The sequence below is a fragment of the Tachysurus fulvidraco genome, chromosome 6, assembly GCF_022655615.1.
Source record: "Tachysurus fulvidraco isolate hzauxx_2018 chromosome 6, HZAU_PFXX_2.0, whole genome shotgun sequence".
NCBI lineage: Eukaryota > Metazoa > Chordata > Actinopteri > Siluriformes > Bagridae > Tachysurus > Tachysurus fulvidraco.
Window position 1 is genome coordinate 21,842,604 of NC_062523.1, and position 23,306 is coordinate 21,865,909.

A 23,306-nucleotide genomic window follows, 5' to 3' on the forward strand; every position below is an offset into this window, starting at 1 on the left:
GCAATTTAGGGCCATAATGATTTTGTGACTTGTTATGCTAATTAGCATGGCATTCCCAGTCTGTGAGCTGTGGCTGTAGATTTATTGGCTGGTGGCTGGGAGGGAGAGAGAACAGAAAAGAAGGTGCAGTAATTAATCCTGTTAACCAAGGATAATTGGGCAAAAAATAGCCCCTGCCAATGGCTTTAAATGGAAGGAGTAGCAGTTAACCTTGTTTCCTGTGTTTTATTTAAGAGTTATTGTTTCCTCTTTTTCCCACTTCCTCTTAGGATCCCTGCAAATCCTCAAGCCTGCTATGTGTGATGGAAAAGCAGGAGCTGGAAGAGACCATAACAGTAAGGTACACAGCTCCTGTTTCTACCACAGCCTACAGTATGCACAGTAATACAGGTAGGTATGCAGCACAACTTTGGCTGTCTCACCACTTTATTAAAAAAACTGACAATTCTAGATAATGAGCATTGTGAATTGGGCCATATCTCCTTCTCATTTGTAATCCTATATCGATTTCACTTTCAAACTTATTTTACTGCCTGTTACACCCTAATCTGAGTCACACTGCAAGTGAGCAATTTCCCGAAAGTTTAATCCAAAGTGTCTAGTCTAACTCATGCACCAGACACATGATTTATGCTCTTTCCCTTTTATTTTCCCCTAGTAAGAAAGTACCTGACAGAAAATACGGCTCTACATAGAAAACAGGGCCCAGTTTTGTCCTAAAGTGGACAGTCTCTTTCACTCCTGCTCTCTTATCTTGTCCTTTAAATGTTTAAAGGAGGAGAGGGAGTCAATGGGGGGCTAGCGAGCCCATTACAGCTCAAACGGCTCTAAGTAAACATGTAATTAATAGCAGAAGTTCAGCAGGGACTCACTGTGGAGCTTAGGATCAGCTGCAATAACATCCACAGCAAACTCGTTCCAAATGCCGTTCCTGTCCTTCGCAACATGTTCTCTGTCTTCCTGCTTCCCTTGTAGAGAAATAGTTCCTGCTTAATTTGGCATGCCTTTATTTATCTTTGGAAAACTCTTCCAAACATATTTCTGCTCTGCTAATAATTATAGAATACTATAAATGATAAATAAATATTGTGTAAATGTCTTGGCAAATTGATGAGAAAAAATGATGCCATCTTTGAAGTGCCCTTGAAGAATGTTGTAATGAGCTTTGCTGTTTGCAATATCTATTTGTGTTATTAGTATGATATTTCATTTTGTGTTCATGCTGGGAAAATGATCCGCTGCCACACTTATGGTCACATTAGTGTATTAGTTAGTGAAAATATGAATGTTCTTTTGGTTTCTTGATGTCTTTTGTCACATTAGGTCACATTAATTGCTCCAGAGGACAATGATAAGTCGACAGAGCTTTGCTAATTAAAAAAAAAAAGAAGGGGCTAATTTGCTAATGTGCATGTGCGTCCGACGTGATTTAAAAAAAAAGCAAACTCAGATCTTTCAGAGTCTAAAAAAAGTGTGTTTTCTTATTGTGAACTTGTCTTGGCCTCAGTGTCCTGCAGGAGGTAAGTGTAACATCTTTAGCATGTCCATTGTCAGGAAAGGGCACGTGCAAAAGAGAAGACAAACCAAATCTAAATGGAGGCAAGTACAATCACTTGACATTCCCCTCTGAAGAAAAATAACCTACAGTAATTAAAGTGTTTAAATAATTATTTCCTTGATTGGTTTGTTTTTTTTTACTCCTTCTTTCCCTTCTCCTTGTCCTGTTTGTTTGTTTGTTTATTTATTTATTTATTTTCTTTCATCTTCTTGTGGAGGTTTTCACCATATGGTTGTAGATCAAATAATGTCAAACATTTTGCCCTTGCAAGTTTTTGCAATTTGCAGTTTTTAAATGTGAGACCTGTTGAAGGCACAAGTGATAATGGGCATGCTCTACCCCCCACAGCCTTTGTCCCACCATATCTTTCTTCAATTAATGCTACAGCGGGAGTTTTGTGTAATAACACTTGCACTTGTGGGTTGTCCATGTGAGGTGGCAGGGAGGTGGTGGTGATGGGCAGAGAGGTCTAAAGAAAGAGAAGCAAGCTAAAAAAAATATGGATTAAAAAAAACCAATTTAATAGCTAACCAATGTTGCAGAAGACCACTATTGTGCAGTCACGGGAATGTTGCATGGAAGATATTGTGCAAAAAGCATATAATGTCATTGGAAGGAGGCGGGAGGACCCTAATCTTTGTCTATCATTATTGCTGGGAGCTATCAGACTAGTACCAGCAGGATGGAGGACGCCTTGACAGCTCTAATTACATATCACCATGGTGATCATTTTTGGCCTGTCATAAAGGCTGGACACGACCCACCTCACTACTGTTTACTCTGATTGGACTGTCATTTGCCAGGTAAAAGGACAAACACACACACACACACACACACACACACACACACACACACACACACACACACACACACACACACACACACACACACACACACACACGCACAAAAGTGGTAAGTGCAGTGTAAATGTTGTAAAATTTAGGTATCATATTCAATTAGATAATAAAAATACATAAAAAAATGATCACAAAATGTTATACAATCAGTTTAAGAAACCATACATTTATTTTTGCTACAATGACATGGATGTTCTAGGTCTTACTTCATAGGTCATGCTGATTGAGGAGCCGGGTTAAAAAAGTGAGTGTGTTTAACTGTGATTTACATGTGAGTTGTGTAGCTACATGTAATAACAAAATGGATATAAACCAAATCAATTCAGCTTTTAAATTAGAGCTGTCAAAATGTGTATGGTGTTCCATTGAAAATCAGTTCAGGAACATTTAAAGAAATTTATAAGATGATTATCCATAACCTTTAAACCACCTGCCTATTATTGTGTAGGCTATAAAAAAACGGCTCTGAAGGTGTGCTGTGGTATCTGGCAGGAATATATTAGCAGCAGATCTTTTAAGTCCTGTAATTTGCAACGTGGGGCCTCCACGGATTGGGCTTTTTGTTCAACCCATCCCACAAATGCTCAATCAGATTGAGATCTGGGGAAATTGCAGGCTAAGTCAACACCTTGAACTCTTTGTCATGTTCTGCAAACCATTCCGGAGCAATTTTTGCAGTGTGTCAGGGAGCATCATCCTGATGAAAGAGGCCTCTGCCATTAGGGAATATCGCTGCATGAAGGAGTGTACTTGGTCTTTATCAATTTAGATAGGTGGTACATGTCAAAGTAACATCCACATGAATGTCAGGACCCAAGGTTTCCCAGCAGAGCATATGTCTTCCAGAGTATCACAACACATCTGCCTTCTTCACATAGTGCATCCTGATGCCATCTCCTAAAAGAAAATTCCTTTTAGGTAGTTTCCATAGTGCACAGGGGTCAGCATGGGCACTCAGACAGCTCTGCTGTTACACAACCGCATACACTGTGTTCTGACACCTTTCTATCAAAGCCAGCATTAACTATTTCTGCAGTTTGTGCAACAGTTACTCTTCTTAAAATCAGATTAACACTCAATTCCCATCAATGAGTCTTGAGCTCCATCACCCTGTCATTGGTTCACTGCTCGTCCTTCCTTTGTATCTAAAACAGGCAGCCAGTAAACCAGTAGGTACCACTGCATACTCAGGAACACCACACAAGACCTGCTGATTTGGACAAGCTCTGACCCTTTCACCTGAACCTCTCAATCTGACTTTTCACTCAGATTTTTACACATGCACCTTTTTTCTTACTTCTGATACATCAACTTCAAAACCTGACTGTTTGATTGCTGTCTAATACATCACACATCTTGTGCCACTGTAACTAGAATCAATAATATACTGTATATGTATTTGTCATGCAATTATAGCATGCGATACTCGTTGTCTTCTCCTTGTTTTTTCTCTTCTTCTCACAACATACAACCAATCTGTCCTGCAGCATTTGATTCCGTCCCACCCATTCTTCAGCACAGCTTCTCCTACCCTTCCTTCCTTAAAGGCATCACTGAATCAGAGGTCTCAGCACTATTCTCTTCACTGTTTCCTTTCATGTTTCATTTGAACTGATCAGGAAGTTAAATGCTAAGTGTGCAAGCCTATACGAAGAATATGGCTTATTGGCTGTGGACACTATTAATACACAGAGGAGGTTCATGGACCCATGCATATTATTCCCTGCCCCACAAGGAACCAGCTTTTTGTTCTTTTTATTGGGAAGGATGAAAGCAAACAGCATCAGTGTTGTTTATGTTACTTTTTACTGCTTGCTTGTTTGTGTTTAGGGGTAGAAAGAAGGAACAAAGTAAACTACACTGTTGACAATGGGGTTCAAGATCAGATATAATTATAGCTTCTTATTTACATGCTTCCTGTCCAAAGCTTTAAAAAGCATTTTCTCGAATGTTATTTGTATTAACCATATTGATAAAATTATGATGTTATTATATTATTATGTACTGACATATTTTCATTTAATGAGAACAGCTACTATGTTTAACATTTGTTTTTTTTGTTTTTTTTTTTCATCTATTATCTCTGGCATCTAGATAATTCCCTAATTGCCTTGCTGCTATTATCTACATTTGGTGATTAAGCTTTAGCATTTTACTTCTGAGCGTTCACTGGCAGAAAGAAGGCAACTAGCGTTTGGTGCCTGGGATTGCTAATGAGACTTTGTGCCATGGCCTGAGATCGTCAAATTGTCTTTCTTTAATATTGTATCACAGGCTCTATCAAAGGGCTAATTTCCCCTGGCAGCCTATAATGACGCCTCTGTGTTTAGCTGCGTTTCCATGCTCTCTACAGCAAGTCTTCCTTGGTTCTGTATAATGCTGTGCTCAATTCCCATACACTCCCCATGCATTCTTCTATATTAAGTCGGTTCCTGCGAGCATACCATATGCTGGGTTATTGTTAATTTGCTTATAATTTTCTCCATTTTGCATATGTATGAACTGCATTATAGTCAGTACACTGTCAATTTAAGAATCACCCCAAATACAGCAGTTCGTCTTAATGTTCATAAGACGACATTTAGGCATTTCCATTCGTTACCAGGACACATGATACAACAGATATTTCTACAACACCAGAATACATTTTCCTAGTCTTGAACAGCCTGTTATGGTAAGCTGGTGACTACTGTAGCCTTAGACGGGATGTTTTTTGTTTGTCGCACCATTCTGTGTAACTATAAGGAACTGTTACAGTATGTGTGAACATCCCAGGAGATCAGCAGTTTTGTTTCTGTTAAAGTTACTGTTACAGTAAAATTTGCCCCGTTCTCATGTTTGATTGGTTGACATCAACTGAAGCTCTTGAGTTTTAACTGCCTGATATGATTCATTGTGCTGATATCAAATGAGTCGATTGCTGCTGTACAAGATGTACAGGTGCTTTTTATAAGCTGGATCATTTTTATTGTTATTGTTTATAATAATAAGAATAATATGAGGAATTGTCATCATTCTCTTAATAAAACATATCAAACATTTTTGCAGATTCACAGAATCTATAGCATGTTTTAATGAACAAAATAATTTGAAAAAGACTTACAATCTTCAGCTAAAGTGAAAATCTCATCTCAATCTCACCTGAATGCGTTACAGTTTTTTTAGTTGTTGAACGAGTTGTTACTGTACTCATATACATTCATTCATTCATTCATTTTATACCACTTATCCGAACTACCTCGGGTCACGGGGAGCCTGTGCCTATCTCAGACGTCATTGGGCATCAAGGCAGGATACACCCTGGACGGAGTGCTAACCAATCACAGGGCACACACACACTCTCATTCACTCACTACGGACAATTTTCCAGAGATGCCAATCAACCTACCATGCATGTCTTTGGACCAGGGAGGAAACCGGAGTACCCGGAGGAAACCCCTGAGGCACTGGGAGAACATGCAAACTCCACACACACAAGGCGGAGGCGGGAATCGAACCCCCAACCCTGGAGGTGTGAGGCGAACGTGCTAACCACTAAGCCACCGTGCCCTACTCATATACAGTTCTATTAAAAAAAAATTTCTAGTTCATTTAACAGTGGACATTGTTGCAAAGCAGCTTTCACAAATATGAAAAATTATAAGATAAGTTTAAAAAATCATGAAATTAAAAACATTGGTGGTCAGACCATTTGCCTCACACCTCCATGGTTTCAACCTCTGCCACCTGTCTTTCCTCTGGATATTCTGCTTTTCTCCCCCAGTTCAAAGACACGAGTATTCTGAGTATCAGTATTCTGACTGATATGTCTAAATGGTCTGTAGTGTGTGTGCGATTGTGCTCTGCCATACACCGGCATCGTATCAAGGGTGTACCCTGTCTTATGCTTCGAGTCTCCTGGGATAGGATAAGTGGTGTAGAGAATGGACTGGATGTATTTATCCCAGACGTAACAATAGCGTGGAAAGACTCAAAACCAGATCCGTCCTCATCTTGAGATTTTTTTTCTATACATTTATATTAACTCCCTCCAACGTACTATAATAATAGTGACATTATCTTCTACCTCTGTTCCTTTGCTTTTAATGCATTTACAAAAGCAACCCAGCCATGGCAGCCTGACATATCCGTGTGCATTTCAGGTCAGATTAAATGATACATTTCTGCAAGGAAATGTAGTTAGCAGAGCTGATGAGCTGATATGTGTCTGCAGTTGTCCTCCTGATGCACAGAACGTGAGGACTCTTGACTGACAGGAGTGATCTGAGCGTTGCTCTGCCAGGCCTCAGGATGGAGTGCAGCAGCAGGTGGCCATTGCTAAAGAAACAGCTCACTCTTACACCTTTAGCAGGTGTGATACAGGGAATACATTAATGATACCTCGACAGGCAATGATCTACGGCATCAGGGAAATAAGAAGAAGTAGTACTATTCTAACAATTCAACGGGAAAAAGACAGGACATAGAACGGGTGGCATGTAGCCCAAAATATAATGCTAATTATTTTTTTTTTAAATATGTTGATAATAATAATATTAACATTAATAGTATTTCATTAGTGACTAGATACAACTGAGAGATTAATAATTCCAGTGTTTAGAGCCAGCTGTCACTTCAGTTGGATTTTGGTCGGTGGACTTTCTGACAACTCCTGCTACAGAATTTCTGAGCAAATACCATTAACATGTGCTAATGTAAACAGCATCACATGTACCAGTTGAATGTAAGTGGACAAATGAGGGATCTGGACACCATCTAGTAGTGCACAAATATACAATACATATTGCTATATGTGAGTGTTTCTTGAATTTTTGCTACTATATTGTTTAAGGGGTTGGGTGAAATTTTTGGGAAATATAAAAATTTTATTTTAGATGTATATGCACACACACATAAATATCGATTTGTTAAAATGGTTATGATCATAGGTGTATTTCTTTGCTAATAACTTTACAGGGTACTATCATATAAATTAATTCAATGTGTAGTTTAATATTTGAATTAATCTTTGATCAAGGTTTTTGTGTCCTTTTTGGAATACTGAATATCTTTGTTGAATTTAGATTAGCACAGGATGCTCAGTGGATTAGTGGTTAGCATGTTTGCCTTGCACCTTTGGGGTTGGGGTTTGAGTCTCTGCTCTGTGTTTACACAGTTTGTTCTCCTAGTGCTTTAGGGATTTGCTCTGGGAACTCTGGTTTCCCAGTCCAAAGACGTGTGTAATAGCCTGATTGACATCTCTAAATTGTCTGTAGTGTGTAAGCGTGTGTGTGATTGTGCCATGTGATGGGTTGGCACCCTGTTCACGGATTTCCTTGCCTTTTGCCTAAAGTCCCTAGGGATAGACTCTGTGCATCCTTGTGTCGGATAAGTGTTACAGAAAACGGACGGATGGATTAGCACATGGTTGATGTTTTGAAGAAGGTTCAGCCTAAACTGTGTAAAAACTTTCAATGAATAGCTTCAAAGCTCTGGGATAAGCAAAGGGCTTAACAACCCTGAGTTCCACTGAGAGGAAGAGCTTCATCTGGACACGAGGCCTGCTTGTTTAAGGAAGTCACCTGATCACACTGTATGAGTTGATTTAAACAGACTGAACAGTTTTGGACTGTTTCCTTCCAGATAACATCTTGTAACTGACCCAAAAGCCACACACCACATATGGTCAGTAAAAAGTCAAGATCCTCTGAAGCTTTTTTTCCCCTCCACATTTCCATTGTTTTATTTTTATCTACAGTATGGCTTTCTGCAATGTAACACTATATATTTTTGTACCTTTAATTAAACAACTGGACGTTTATAAAGTGCACATATAAAGTTCTTCACATAAATAAGAAATTCCGACATGTCGTACGTAACATGACTGGGGTAAGGGGCATTGAATTGGGCAGATCAGGAATTCGAGCATCTTTTTAAAAGAGTTTTGTAGTTTGAAAGGCTGGTGAACTTTGAATGCCTATTAAAATAGACTCTAGGGTTTACTGAGAATAGTATTAAAAAGAAAAAGCCATAATTGACCAGAAAACATTGTGCATCAGAGGAGTAAACAGGGAATTACAAGAAATATGCAAAAAAAAAAAAAAAAAAAAAAAAAGGGAGATGAAGTGACTTTACATCCAAAACTCATCAGTGGTATGCAGAATGTCTTCCCACAAAAGGCCTCTTTGGCTTGATTTATCTCATGCTGGGTTTTGATCATGTCAAACAACAAGGAGGAACATCTCTAATGATCGAAGGAGTATAAAAATTGTTGAGTTGAGGAGTGAAAATGTTTTTTTTTATTAGAACTGGAGCATTTCTGTTTTGTGTACATGGCAGTGATGACAGAGTGACATTTATATTCTTATTCTCAGTGAAGAAGTTCTGACTAAGTGCATCTAAAACTACAGTTTATCCACACATGGCTGAGCACTTCCAAAATGATAATATACCATGTCAAGAGGCATGCATTTTCACTGGATAGCTCCAGAAACATGGTGAGTCTTCATGGCATCAGAGATCTGCAGTCCCCAAATTTCCACTCCATCAGTGATCGGAAAAGGGCTGTTTGCAACCTGACATGGAAACACTGCAATTTTCAGTCACGTGACAAGTAACTGTACAATGCTACAGAATTCAATCATACCACTTTGAAGGCACAAGAACTTACAAAATAATTGTGTCTAATAAAGATTCCAAATCAACATAGAGTTGGCTTCATGTTAGTGACACTGACATCTTTTTAATTTGATTAAGCTGCATCGATTAGTTCAGATATTTGGGAAAACAAGAATTCAGCCCAGTTCAAATTACAATTTTATTTGTATGGCTTTTAACAATGGACAATGTCCCAAAGCAGATTTTTATTAAAAGAATATAAAAAAATCTCACTATAAATTGATTTTTTTATAAAATTTTAAATTTAAATTTATAATAAATGAACAAGCCAGAGGCGACAAGAAAAGGCAAGGAAAATTTAAATATAGGAAATATTATAAATGTAGTGAATATCAAGCACAATACACACACACACACACACACACACACACACACACACACACACACACACACACACACACACACACACACACACACACACACACACACACACACATGCACATCAACTGGATTGACTGCACTGACGTACACCAAATACACACTCTTCCAGTATACATCCATGACTACAGCACCACCATATCAAACTGTTTACATGCTGTTTTGCACACTGTTTTTGCTCTTTGCACATGCTGCCTTGCACATGTTAGTCGATTGCTCTTTTGCACAATACATTACAATACAGTCAGCTATATATGGTTGAAATGACAATAAAAGCTTCTTGACTCGACTTGACTTTAAACATAGTAAATGTTGTCTGAAATTATTTTTTGCTATTCTGTTACTGCTGCCTGAGATTATAATATTATACCCCTCTTCTACTATGTAATCCTTGTATGCTTCACTCTGATTCTTTATCCGGAGTCACAGCAGGCCTGTGTGTCACATATACTGAGTCACTAGATCATTGACGACTCCTTTGTTTGTATGGTGCGGTCGATGAATGTACAGGGGGAAGCTATCTTTTTGGATCTATTTTGGATATTTCACGCCTCCAGCATCCCTTTTCCACAGACGATAATAAGCCTTATGTGTGTAACTGCTGATTTGTGGAGACTGGTGATGAGGTGTGTATGTATAGTAGGTGTATATGTTCTCTTCAGAAATGTATGGTAGGTTAATGATGGGAGATGAAGGGAGGATGGGTTTGTTGATGCAGCTGTGAAGGGCAGTGTGTGTGTGTGTGTGTGTGTGTGTGTGTGTGTGTGTGTGTGTGTGTGTGTGTGTGTGTGTGTGTGTGTGTGTGTGTGTGTGTGTGTGTGTGTGTGTATGTGAGAGAGTGATTGTGTGTGAGACAGAGAGAGAGAGAGAGAGAGATTGAATGTGTGTGTGTGTGTGTGTGTGTGTGTGTGTGTGTGTGTGTGTGTGTGAGAGAGAGAGAGAGAGAGAGAGAGAGAGAGAGAGAGAGATTGTGTGTGTGTGTGTGTGTGTGTGAGAGAGAGAGAGAGAGAGAGAGAGAGAGAGAGAGAGAGAGAGAGAGAGAGAGAGATTATAAGAATGAATAATCAATGCTGCAAGCTTACAGGTCCATGCATGTGAGATATGCATGGCTTTTACAGTAATTTCACAGACTTCATCTGGATCCTGAGTGAGGTGCACAGGAAATATGTGTGTGTCTATAATATGTGCTTGATTGTAGCTATATGCGTCTGAGTTTATTTCTATATGAAGTGTTTCTATAAAAATGGGTGTTACATATACAGTACATTACATGCACGCATCTTGATTAGATGTTCATTTCTACACATTCATCTGGCTCAGTTTTGCTACTCGTTATTTTCCCTCTCTCGTTACACAGTCCTCACTTTTACCTGATACATATTCCATTCAATGTCTTCTATTTCGGGAGGGCTGATTTTATGTTCGGGCACTGTTCGCTCAAGATCTCAGAAGGAGAGGATGAACGGAAGGAGGAAGAATAGAGAAGTACGCACTGGCTGTGTCAGAGTGGTCTGAATGGATAGCAGGGGCCCTCAGCAGGCCTTCAAACTCAGATCTGCTCTCTAAACACATCAGGATTATCTAAAGGAGCAGCAGAACAGAAGCTTTTTTTTTTGACCCTTGTTCCCTAATTAAAGTATTATAATACAAATCGAACTTAAATTGGGTTATGCTACTGTCCGCTTAAATAAAATGACTTGTATATTACTAAGAATATTTCTTATATTACTATGAAAAAGACTTTTTTGACATTAATGGATGATTTCTCCTCTACTGTATATCCTTCTTGGTCTATCCCTTAGTGCTTAGTGGTCAGTGCTAGCCTAAATGTACACTCTGGCCTCACATTTTCCTGAAATAGGCAATATTCACTGGTCCTGTTTGATCCCTTTGAGCGTGTCAGGCCTTCTCGTCTGGCCAGTATTTTTAAAGCAGCAGGTAGTCACAGGCAAGCTGTTGGAGAGTCAGCATTCTTTAGTCTCGGCTGTTATTCACCCACAGATGGAGACCTTATGAACTTTGACAGAGGTCATTGCTAAATTGCATATTTTATGAATTTGTATTTTAGTTGGATCCTTTGAAAATATATCGGGCCTTAGAGACATTATAGGGGAGGCAAAGCATAAAAAGACAGTTAATAAAGACAGTTTAATACATTTTCCAACAGTTATGATTTCTTAAATCTAAGGTGTATTTATCTAGGATAATTATATATATATATATATATATATATATATATATATATCTATATATATATCTATCTATATATCTATCTATATATATATATATAAATCTCTCTCTCTCTCTCTCTCTCTCTCTATTTCTCTCTCTCAGATAGATAGATAGATAGATAGATAGATAGATAGATAGATAGATAGATAGATAGATAGATAGATAGATAGATAGATAGATAGATAGATAGATAGATAGATGTGTTCAAGGAAGTTTACATAACTACAAGAAATTGTTCATGTCTTAAACTGAGAATGTGTTTGGAATATATTGTGGTGTAAAAGACAAATATCATAGTTGCTTGCAAGAAGCAGGGATTTATTAGCAGACATATTGGCAATTGTCCAGCTTTCTCTAGACCAGTCTGATCTGCCTTTTATGTCTCTGACTGTCTGGGCAGAGACAACAATAACAATGGTGTCTGACCATACTGGAGATGAGACATACCCTGGTGAGCCTTTACAAACATTTCAAAGAAAGAGATCTGAAATATTAGTATTTTTTTAAACCAATGCCAGGATTATAATTATTTCTTTCTGTCTTTTTTTTTTTTAAATTGATCATCTCCTAAGAGAAAGAAAATAATTTGGTTGTTTTAGGCTTCCTTTTTCCCCCATTTGTGAATGAGCTGTATTCATCTAAAAGCGGCGCTGCATGTTGCCTTAAATACGTTTGTAGTAGCCAAGGAACTAGTTTGGGATGGCTTTAAGCTAACGCTCTTTTCTGTTTGATTCAGGTTCTGCCAGGCTTATCAGTTTTCTCGGTGGACTCGCCAGCATGTGTCATCAAGGGTCAGTTCTCAGTGGGAGGCTAGGCTGGGCCTAGAGAATCAAACCTATCTGTTTTCGCACCATCCACCTCAACTGACTTCAGAGCAGTGCTTATGTCCACACAGAAAGATGGAGGCCTCAGTAGATCACTTTCAACACCTCTGCTGTCCCTTTTACGATTAATTCTGGGAATGCAGTATGTTATCTTTAGCAAATACATGGGTGGTGCATGGTCACTGAGAACACTTGGTCGAGTTCACTAGGATGGTGGTCATAATGATAAGAAGCTTTTTTTATCGGAAGGTTAGCAGAATTTGAGAGAGCCCCATGATCAGCAGGAAATGATGGCTAAGTGGGCCAATCTTATCATTGTTGAGATAAGTAGGATAAAACGTCATATTGCGATTATATTGCTGTATATTTTACTGCAAGCGGTTTAAACCTTTGTTATCTGGTTAAAAATCGATCAGCATTGTTAAATTTCTCAAGTGAACGTCTGATTAAAGTATGAAGCAAGTTTTACACTGTACAATTCCTACCAACTTTTACACCTAACATTGTACTGAAGATCCTAATAAGAATTCTGTAACAGATTGTGCCATGTGTTCTTCATGACAGATTAAATGACAAGTGTTGTTGCTACGTTTTCCAGACCGTGTGCAGTAATGCAGCAGAGTTTTGTAGTCTGTAAACTGGAAAGTATGTAATAATATATGTATTTTACACCATATTAATAAGTAAACTATATGAACATTGCATTTGTTGGATAATTACTTGGCTACACATCTAAAAGCTGCAAAACATTTTCTACTTTCTCCCATTTTGCTTGCCTTTATGTCCTGTTATTATATAACTGCGATGAGACATTATAGAGATGTAAGGTCGGCTAGCACGATTCAACCAACTGCTCTAATTTAAATCCCATATTTTTTGCTATCACCACTATCATGATTGTAGCTGTTCTATACTGCCTTCCTATTTGTGACGAATTTCGTGACAGCAACGAATACAAGCAAAAATTTCAGACACAAACAAATTGGTTTTTTGAAAGGAAGGTTTAGAAATACTGAAATCAAATTGAAATATTTACTGATTATAGCTGATGGAAATGAAAATGATCAATACAAATTCACAATCATCTTTTTTACTTTAAACTTAAAATGTTGCAAAAGAATTTGTTTTGTAAAGTTATTTGACAAGAAAATTGGCATGCACTACTCTATGCTTTGCACATTAACAGCTTGAACAGGGTGATGGAAATTCACTTTAAGGTTGGCACTGGTGGTTCTCAAGCTGCGATAAGAGCAACATCAGGACCAATTAACTGGCACATCATCTCAAAAGTAGGCCAGGAAATTCTATATTATTGCAGACAGAAACTTTAGGTGAAGTGCCCTCCACCACTACCTCCTAAGATGCACTACTGCCTGCTCTCTTCCATGGGCTTTGTCACATTACTGCAGTTGCTTGGAGCTCAATTAAAAAATGTGCAACTGTTCTATTCTGACGTCAACAGCAATTATTTGTGAAAATAAAACAATAAGCTGCACATGCATCCATTCATTTATTTTCTACCGCTTATCCGAACTTCACTTAATGGTTTCAACAATGTAAATTTTACAGATATCTGAGGAAATGTGAGAGGCAAAAGGTTTGCAATATAAAAAAAAAAAAGGATGATGTCATCAAGCACACTATGTAGTTCGATGGAAATTAGTAGTCGGATGGAAATTAGATGGTAAAAGTCGTCAGGAAGTTTTTTTTTTTCATTTTTTAATATATTTATTATAATATTCCATAAAACAAAAGTAGATGGAATTTTGGCTACTGTCAGAACTTCTGTCTGTCATCGGCTGTATTTTGTCACACGTGCCGTCAGTAAGCATGTCACATTATACGTTTTAATATCTACAGTCTCAACGAATGGCCGAAAGCTATTCTTTAACAAATGTCTCAAAAACTTGACTTTGAGCTCTCTTTATAAGGTAGATTATCTTAATAGGTTAGTTATATGCTTAATCTGAATGATATTGGGTTTAAGATGATGAATACTGACAATGAAGCCAACTTCATTCATTATAGCAGCAGCAGTGGCAGTGACTTTGGCTTTATAAAGCTATACAGCTCAGCTTATAAATAAAGAGTATGGCTCTAGACAGAAAGTAAGACAATAGAAGTCTTGTATGCAGTCTCTTTTGATCCCTTTCCTCATTTATTTCTTATTTTTTGTCGTCATTTAGTGTTTTCTGATGTCCCAGATGTTTTTTGTACAGTATATGATATAAAAGGAATACTATGTTTACAATAAAGAGAAGCTAGAAAAGAAAGAAAATGCTGACTGAAGTGGTTGTATGAACGTTGCTGTGTTTTTAAGTGAGAAAACAGAAGACATTTTCTGTTAAGCATAAATTATGTCACATCATATTTGTCTGATGGGTCAGTTTCTTAAAGTTATGGTAGATGAGTCAATTTGTTGTTATTTTTTATTATTATTTTTTTTTGCATTGAAAAAGGCACAATTTTTAATATTGCATGAATGAATGTCTTTTTATTATATTTTAGGAATGGTAAAAATATGACAAAATACGTTGTTTTAGCAATGTGCTAAATGCACAGAAGTTCTCATAGCCTATAATAAAATTACAGGCCTCTGTGATAATATTGTAATTATCAAATGATATATGATATGTCGTCTAATCCGATTTTTTTGGGGGGCTCAGCATACTGTATGTGAGAGTGTTTGCATGTATGTGTGCATGGGTGTGTGCGTGGGCAAGTGGGTGGGTGGCTTAGGTTGTAATTGGTGCTGCCATCCATAAACAAACAGTAGAACATGAAGCGGATGTGAGAGGACAGAAGGCTTGAGACTACTTGGCCTCTCTTGTTTATATTGTTTAGCTAAGTTTTTCTGGAGCTCAGTGGAGCTGTGCGCTAGAGCTAAGATTTGCACTTTTAATTATTTACACTCATTTGTTTGGACAGCAGTGGAGTACCACATCAGCAAAGGGAGTAACGGGGGATCGCTTGTGGTTGCTCTCACTCTCTCTGAGGAATAAGCCAGAAGAAGAGGAAAAAGAATGATGGAAGAGCAATGTAGAGGAATGTCTGGCCCTGCCATATACTGTGCCTTCACCAAAATTTACCATGACACATCTGGCTTCGAGGCATGTCTGTATATGTGACCAAATGATACTGTTACACTTCACTGCACCTACCAATGGCACGCCCTTATTCCCTTTTGCCAGCTCTAAGGTACATACACCTCTGATGGATTGTCTGGTGGTTTGGCATCTGGCACATACTGTACGTTTCCTTTTATACAATATGTTGCCTGCTTTCAGTGGTTTATTCACATGTGATTGTTGATCAAGTTGGGTATGGACAATTGGGAGTACAGTTCCTACCAATCATGGATGTGATTATACAGGAAGTTCTTGTCTGTGTAAATAGGAAGGACGTGTTTGTTATAGTGGAAGGTCTGGTAGCTAGCTGTGTTCCTTTTGATTCCTGTGGTGCCTTCAACACACTCCATGCTTGTGTTGGGTATTGTTCACCCACGCCACTCTTCAGGAGATAGCAGCCTTTCCTGCTGGGAGGCTACACAGCAGAATCAGAATAGTACAGGATTTATTCATGTTCACACTTATGTTATACTTCTTTTATTGTAGGCTGTTGTGTTAAATTCTTAAATCTGATTGGTCAACAGCATGGCACTGACACTAGCTTTACAGTTTCTTTAGTGAGTCATTCACAGGGACTCGTTTGCCAGACAAATAACATAATCTATGGATAATAATAAATTGATTCTAAAATGTGCTGTCATTTGTTATTTAACATTTATGGAATGATTATTAGCTGTTTGTGCTTTGTAACATTCTGTATAATCAGTGAAGATCGAACATGTGAACAATCCATAAAATTATTTGTAACTGCGTCATAAAAATGGCTTTTTATTTCTAAAAAAAAGTATGACATGATGTTCATATACAGTATAAATTAGAACTTTTAATCATTCCCTGGGGTATAAGAAAAATAAAACACTACAGTATTTAAAAATAATCATCTTAGCACAACTTTATGGTAAAATATTGCACAACCCCATTTTTGATGATTTTTCTTTAACATCTTGGCACACTGTGTTTAATGCCTTACTTAATTCTAACTTTTTTTACTGGAAGAAATTTAAAGCAGTGTTCTCAGAGCCCTCAGACCTCTGAAATGACAGCTCTTATCAGCAGCACTGCAGGAAGTTTAATGCATTTTAGTAATAGTTATGTATTTTCCCCCCACCTTTTTTAATTTACTCCTGTTTCCCTGCTACTGTGGGTCAGCAGCTGTCAGCTGCTAAGTCTACTGTTGTGGCCTGCCCGCTGCTGTGCCACTCTCCGCTGGCTGCCTCACAGTCACTTCCGGCCGGGACGGAGAGCTGTGTTAAGTGAACCGAAGCTGATGGAGTGCCACACAGATGTTGCCCCCACTTCCCTCCTGAGTAAGTCTTCCAAATCTCCTTGAGGAAGCTTGGCACCGGGGCCAGTCTTCCCCATGATGAAACTTCAACAACTGAGAAGGCAGGGAATAAGAATGTGTTTCCAGCACGGGTGGTCTGACCATCAAATTCACTATACTAGTGGGCATGTTGGCCTTAGCAAACTACACTGCCTCCTCATCCTCCAGTCCCTCTTTCGCAATCCCATTAACTGTATCTATTGCACTCAGGCAACCCAGGGCCTTCAGGTAGCTGCTTATATCTCCAATGGGCACTCGGGGGTCTTATCTTGTACAAGCAGAACTCTTTGGCCTGTTAGCAATGTGCTTGGGCAAAATTGAATTAGCTACCTTGAAACAAAGTCACATGTTCCCATGAAGTTATGGTGTGAGTCAGTGGTCTTATGAGTAAAAAAATATATTAGTGCCAGGCATTGCACCAGCTGAGCTTCTGAAACTCTGAAGTCCCAGCAGAGGTGAAGAATTAAAGTCTGTGTTTTGACACATGGGCTAATTATGTCTGGCTCTGATTGATGAGACAGAAGATGTTGACAGGACTGATTCTTTGTGGCCAGCACTGGGGTGAGAAGAGGTCAGTAGGTGGTCCTTTGTAAGGAGTCACAGGTCAGAGAATGAAAACTTTCTCAACTTGTGATCATCCTGACAAAGCCAGATGTGTTTGATTACATCTCTCTGAAGATGAGACACTCATTAGGTGTGTTCCAGACCACATTAGCTTCCTTTACTACTCGGCTGGTTCAGAGTTCTATGCTTAACTACATCGCCCCAGACAAACGGTGGGTGTAATTGTGTTATTCTGCTAAGTGACAGGTCCTTACGGCATCTTAACAGGTCCAATTAATTAGAGGCTACAAATGCCTTTGAGCTCAGATAACTCATTAAATCACCAATCCCTATTTGAAAAAAAAAAATTTATTTGTGTTTATTAACATCTCAAGGATCTCAGTAGAGGGCCTTTATGTCCACAGAGAAAGGCCCAGAGAAAGTTTCTATGCATTAAGGATGAGCCTGATTTGCCATCAGTCTCTATACCACTGTTCTGTTTGCGTTTGATCTGCCACTGTTTCCTGTTGTGAAGGGTGGTGGCATGCACTAAGACCTCATCGTGATGACATGGCCTCCCAAAGGCTTGGTTATGCCACCCCTTGGCCTCTTCTGCTCGTGAACCCGGAGGCTAAGCATCAGGGGTCTTCCTCACCCATGTGTATGGACGCCGCTGTCACAGTGAGGGCCCCCAGGGTCAAACTGATGACTGTGCTGTGATATCACTGTGTGCAGGTTAGGGACTGAGCTTGTTTCCTGCAGGAAATGTGTCAGAGTGATTGATGAGGGCTGCATTGTTCAACCTGTGCCCAGATTTTGTTTTACTTTCCTTTACTTTACGTCAGGGATGTGTACCATACTCGACACAAGCCCCTCCACACCCAGGATAGGTCCAGCTGCAGATGGCAGCATGATTAGAGCTCGACACATGATCTGGGACCATCCTGGCACAAGGCACGCTGCCTGGCACAGGCTTTGTTTTCCTGCAGGTGGATTATGGGAGCTTCAGAGAGCCCTTGTCAGGTGGAAACGTGCCATGCAAGCTCTCACAGGAGCACTAAGGCCATGTTGATGCAGCAGCAGGCCATTGCCTCCAGCTCTTCCCATTCCTCTGCTTGTATTGGCAGGCTGGCTGATTTTCCGCACTTTTTTCCCCGTGCAGTCTAACTTTCATCTGCTCTGAAAGGGGGTCAGTGGTCATAGCCCCTCCGCACCCTCAGCTCAGATCAGAGTGTTTATCAGTGCAGTGATTTACATTTGATAGTGAGGAGCCTCCCCAAACAAAGCTATTAATCTGAATGGGTGTGCACCCTGATCAAATAACCTCACACTTTTATGTGTTTTCATTTATTTGAAGCCTGGTGTTTTTAATGTAGACATTCAGCCATGTTTTAATTTTTTATTTCCTTGACTATGTATGTATTTTGCTGAACAAACTAACGTTATTATCATCGTAAGTGCGGCTGTTAATCATGCTGAACATGAATATGATTTGCAAATTGACATAATTGTGTGTTTGAATACTCGACTCACTTACTCACCCATGGCCATGTAAGAAGATCATCTCTGCTATCATTGCATCTTGTTAGATCTTTGTCCCTGAACCCCAAGCCTACCCTCCCCCTCTTCCCCCCCATCTTCATCCCCTTCTCCATTCCTCCTTTCCTCTTATTTGAAAGGGGTTCTAATTATTAAGGGACCGGTTCAGTGGTTCTCATCAGAGCGTGGGGCTTCTGCTCCTCTTTGACTAGGCCTGGGTCAGATTGAACCAGGGGCCAGGGCTGCCCTTTGCGAGTTTGGAGATTTATTCTAATAAGTACTGCACTTTTGACAGGTTAAAAGCTGACCTCTGCCACCCGCCAGATAGCCCAGTGTCAGTGTCCTTGTGTTCCCTGTCCGCTTCTATCGGTGGGGCAGGGAAATGTAAATTAAACGCAGCATAAAAATAGATGATGGGTCATGTACTTCTTGCTGTTTTTTCTTTTTTCTTTCTCTCTCTCTCTCTCTCTCTCTCTCTCTCTCTCTCTCTCTCTCTCTCTCTCTCTCTCTCTCTCTCACACACACACACACACACACACACACACACACACACACACATACACACACACACACACACACACACACACACACTCTCTCTCTCTCTTTCTCTGTGCTCTCCCTTCCTCATTCTCTTTCTGATAGAGATGTTGTTTGGCATTTGATCCAGTCAAGCTCTTCCAGGGCCAGGAGAGGACTGTGAATTAATAGCATTGTTGAGTTACTGTTACTGGGTTTCCCTGCAATGCCTCTGAAAGCCTTTGTACACTTCATCAGTATTATTGTAATGCTTGTGCTGTAGGTTATTTGGCAGCTGCTGCACCCCACTGGCATTCTCTGTTCATGCTGCCCTCCCTTTCACTGCTGCCATCTCGCAATTGATTTTCTCCTTCTCTCCACTAACCCGGCCCATTCATTTCAGATTGCTCGATATGAAACATTTTAATTTCTCCTCCTCATACCTTCACTTTGGTAACAATCAACTCTCCTATTCTTCTCCTCGCCCTCACTCTTTTTTTTCCTCTTCACTCTTCATCTCTTCCTCTTTTCTTTGTAACCAGTCATGTGGATGAAGTACCGATAAATCCCAGATCATTTGTAGCACTCTATATTTTTTCTCTCCCAAAGCCTATATGTAGCTTGTTATAAAGCACTGGTATTATTCTGTGTTTGTTTCACTTCCGTTCATGCCTCTTTTGATCTGAAGCTCAGATGTAGTGCTGCAGAGGGTTGGAGGGCTGCTTCTCGTGTTGTACGACGCTGTTTGTTCTGCACGTTAATAGATTTAAGTGGCACATCTTTCAAGTCATAACATCCCACAGATGCCACTGTATACATGAATGTTATTGGTTTAGTGGAGCAATCAGCCGTATCTTTACCGCATGGAGGAAAATACTCATTATGGGAAATATGGCTAATCTGATAGAACCTGACTATGAAGCACATCCATAATGTGTTTCATTTCTAGCCAACAGTCTTAGACATGTTCAGGTGCACACAGTATGAGGATGTCTTCTGATAGCTGTACCAATTTTCCATGAACTGAATAACTGCTATAATGCATCTTATCTTATCTTATCTTATCTTATCTTATCTTATCTTATCTTATCTTATCTTATCTTATCTTATCTTATCTTATCTTATCTTTTTTTCTTTTTCTTTTTTTATTTTAACCTGTGCTCCTGTGTTTGTTTGCTTGTTTGTCCAGTTATGTGTTGTTACACATACAAATCAGTCTTACTCCCCGTATTAGATGTTTAGGGGTGTCCCATTGATTTTTGAATCAGAGTGTGCCTGTAATGTTCTTTGCTAAGTGGTCAGATCAATGACTGCTGCCTTTGACTATGCATTACAAGCTTCATGGGCCTCCTGTGTTCAAGACAAGGCTCTGCTGAACAGAGCAGCTTGGAGCTGGGGATAAGGACTGCGACAAAGATGCTGTTTTAGGCAGCCATACTTGTATGATGTGCTAAATATAAAACCAATAATAATAATAATAATAATAATAATAATAATAATAATAATAATAATAATAATAATAATAATAATAATAATAGTGAATTGGTGATGGTCATGGTGGTGGTGGTGGTGGTGGTTGTACTGGTGGTGTCTTTCATATGGTGTGTGTTGAAGGATTTCTGGTTACTACTGTGTGTCTCTGAGACTCTGTCTGTTCCCAACTGGCCAGGTTGATTAGCTCAGTGTGCAGATGTGAGCACTGTGTTTCTTTAGAAGGCCTCTCATTTAAGCCTCTCACTCACTGGGGGTGTGCGGGAGCTTGGCAGCTATTGGCCAGGGTCTGATAAGACAGCTCTCCACCCCACTGATGCCATTACCATGGCTTCTATTAAAGCTCATTTTCGAAGTCTGAGATGGTGCTTGCCACAAACTCTGCCAATTCGACCGTCTTTGTTTTGCTATTGATTACAATTCAGCCAGCTTTCCTGTGGCCTCACACTCCCTGCAGCTCCGGACTGGAAAATTCATTTTGGTATAGTGCAAGAGTGCATCAATCTTTAGAGCCGCGACCCAATAACACACATCATTTTACTTCACCCCTGCAGGCTGACTTTTGACCCCAGAATTCCTTGGCAAAGTTCACAGAGTTCCCACTGCCCACCTGGAGAGCTTGTGGTCTCTGCCAGGCCTCTGTGCATTCATCCCAATGCAGAAAACACACAGGTACAGCAAGTTAAGGTCCATAGCATGTCCACATTGGTTCATTCTTGGACTGTCTTTTTAGTGGTTGAGTAGTAGATCTGGGATCTTTTTTCTTTTTTTCAACTTCTACTCAAAATGGTGTTGAAATATTAAGAAATAAAACAGATGTGACTTTTGTAAGAATGTTAAACCTACCAGAGAGTTGAAAAAAAAAGGGAGATGGAAGAAAAAAGGAGAGGGAGAAGAGAGAGCCGCCCAGCTCCCCTGATGGTCTCCAATGAATAGGATTCGGCACAGTCCTGCGTCAAGGCGCTGGGCAATTCTCCACCATTGAGTGCGTCTTTGTCTCTCCACAGCCCCCACAATAGGATGTCCCCTATTGGCCACTGGATAAATATTGCCTGGAGAGGGGCCAGAGGTGTGTAGCAGCTGTATCAGGCTTAAATGGAAATCAATGCTGAACTATAGAGATGAGGACTGCGGATGTTGCCGGCTGTTCCCTGCCTGGAACGCAGGTGTTGGCGTTAATGGCAAGGCCAGCACAATCGCACAATCTCCCGAAGGTCAGGACAGGGCATGTTTACCTCAAAGCAAGCACTCCTACTAGTGACTGAAGTCTTATGTGTGAATCCCCCCTTTCCCTTTTCAACTTCGCCATGCTGTAGGTGTTGCTTTTGTGCCTCAACTTCTGAACAAACAACAAAGAGCACATCTGGACCTCAGTACTCAGTAACTGATTTGTAAGTTGCAAAAATACAGAAAAAAAAAGAATGAAAAAAAATATGGAATTAAAATACCCTTTAAGAATCCAGATGTAAATGTAATTAAACCGATAACAGACAAGCTAATTGTAGCATTTTAGGCCTGTTTTTATTGTAAGTAATGCTTGCGTTATATCTCATGTATTACTGCTGATCTCTCACACAACTGATGAACTTTATCATGGATGCAAGCCTGTTCATCAAATGTTTTTATTTTTCTGTGACAAACACCTGATCTGATTAATCTCATTTACAAAAAAAAAAAAATAAATATCCAAGGAGCCGAATTGCTTCTCCCTTCACCAGCCAAGCAGAACGAGTGCTGGTTAAGTAGGAATGTGGAAGCAGACTGGAACAGGGCCTGTAGATGTTAAAGAGGTTAATAGTGAATTCTGGTAAAACGGCGCATCAAGCTGTTTCAGCTAGCGCTCTTCTAAAGATCTGATTCAGTCTTTAGAGAACTACTGCTTGTAGATATTATTCTTTTATTTTCAGTTCTCTAAGTAGACTATATTACCTATTATGGCAGTTTGGTGTATAATAATAATAATAATAATAATAATAATAATAATAATAATAATAATAATAATAATAATAATAATAATAATAATAATAATAAGTATTATTATTATTATTATTATTATTATTATTAATGTTGTTGTTGTTTTTCATTTACTCAAACACATCATTTTTTTTTCCTACAAGGTCTCTCATTCATAATACATTTTTCCTAAATTTATATTGTCTTGTCCACAGCAAGTCTACATTTGATATTACATTAAAGGCCTTGAGGAAAAAAAAAAACATTTGCAGAATCTCCTCAGTGGCATTTCTAAATAAATAAATA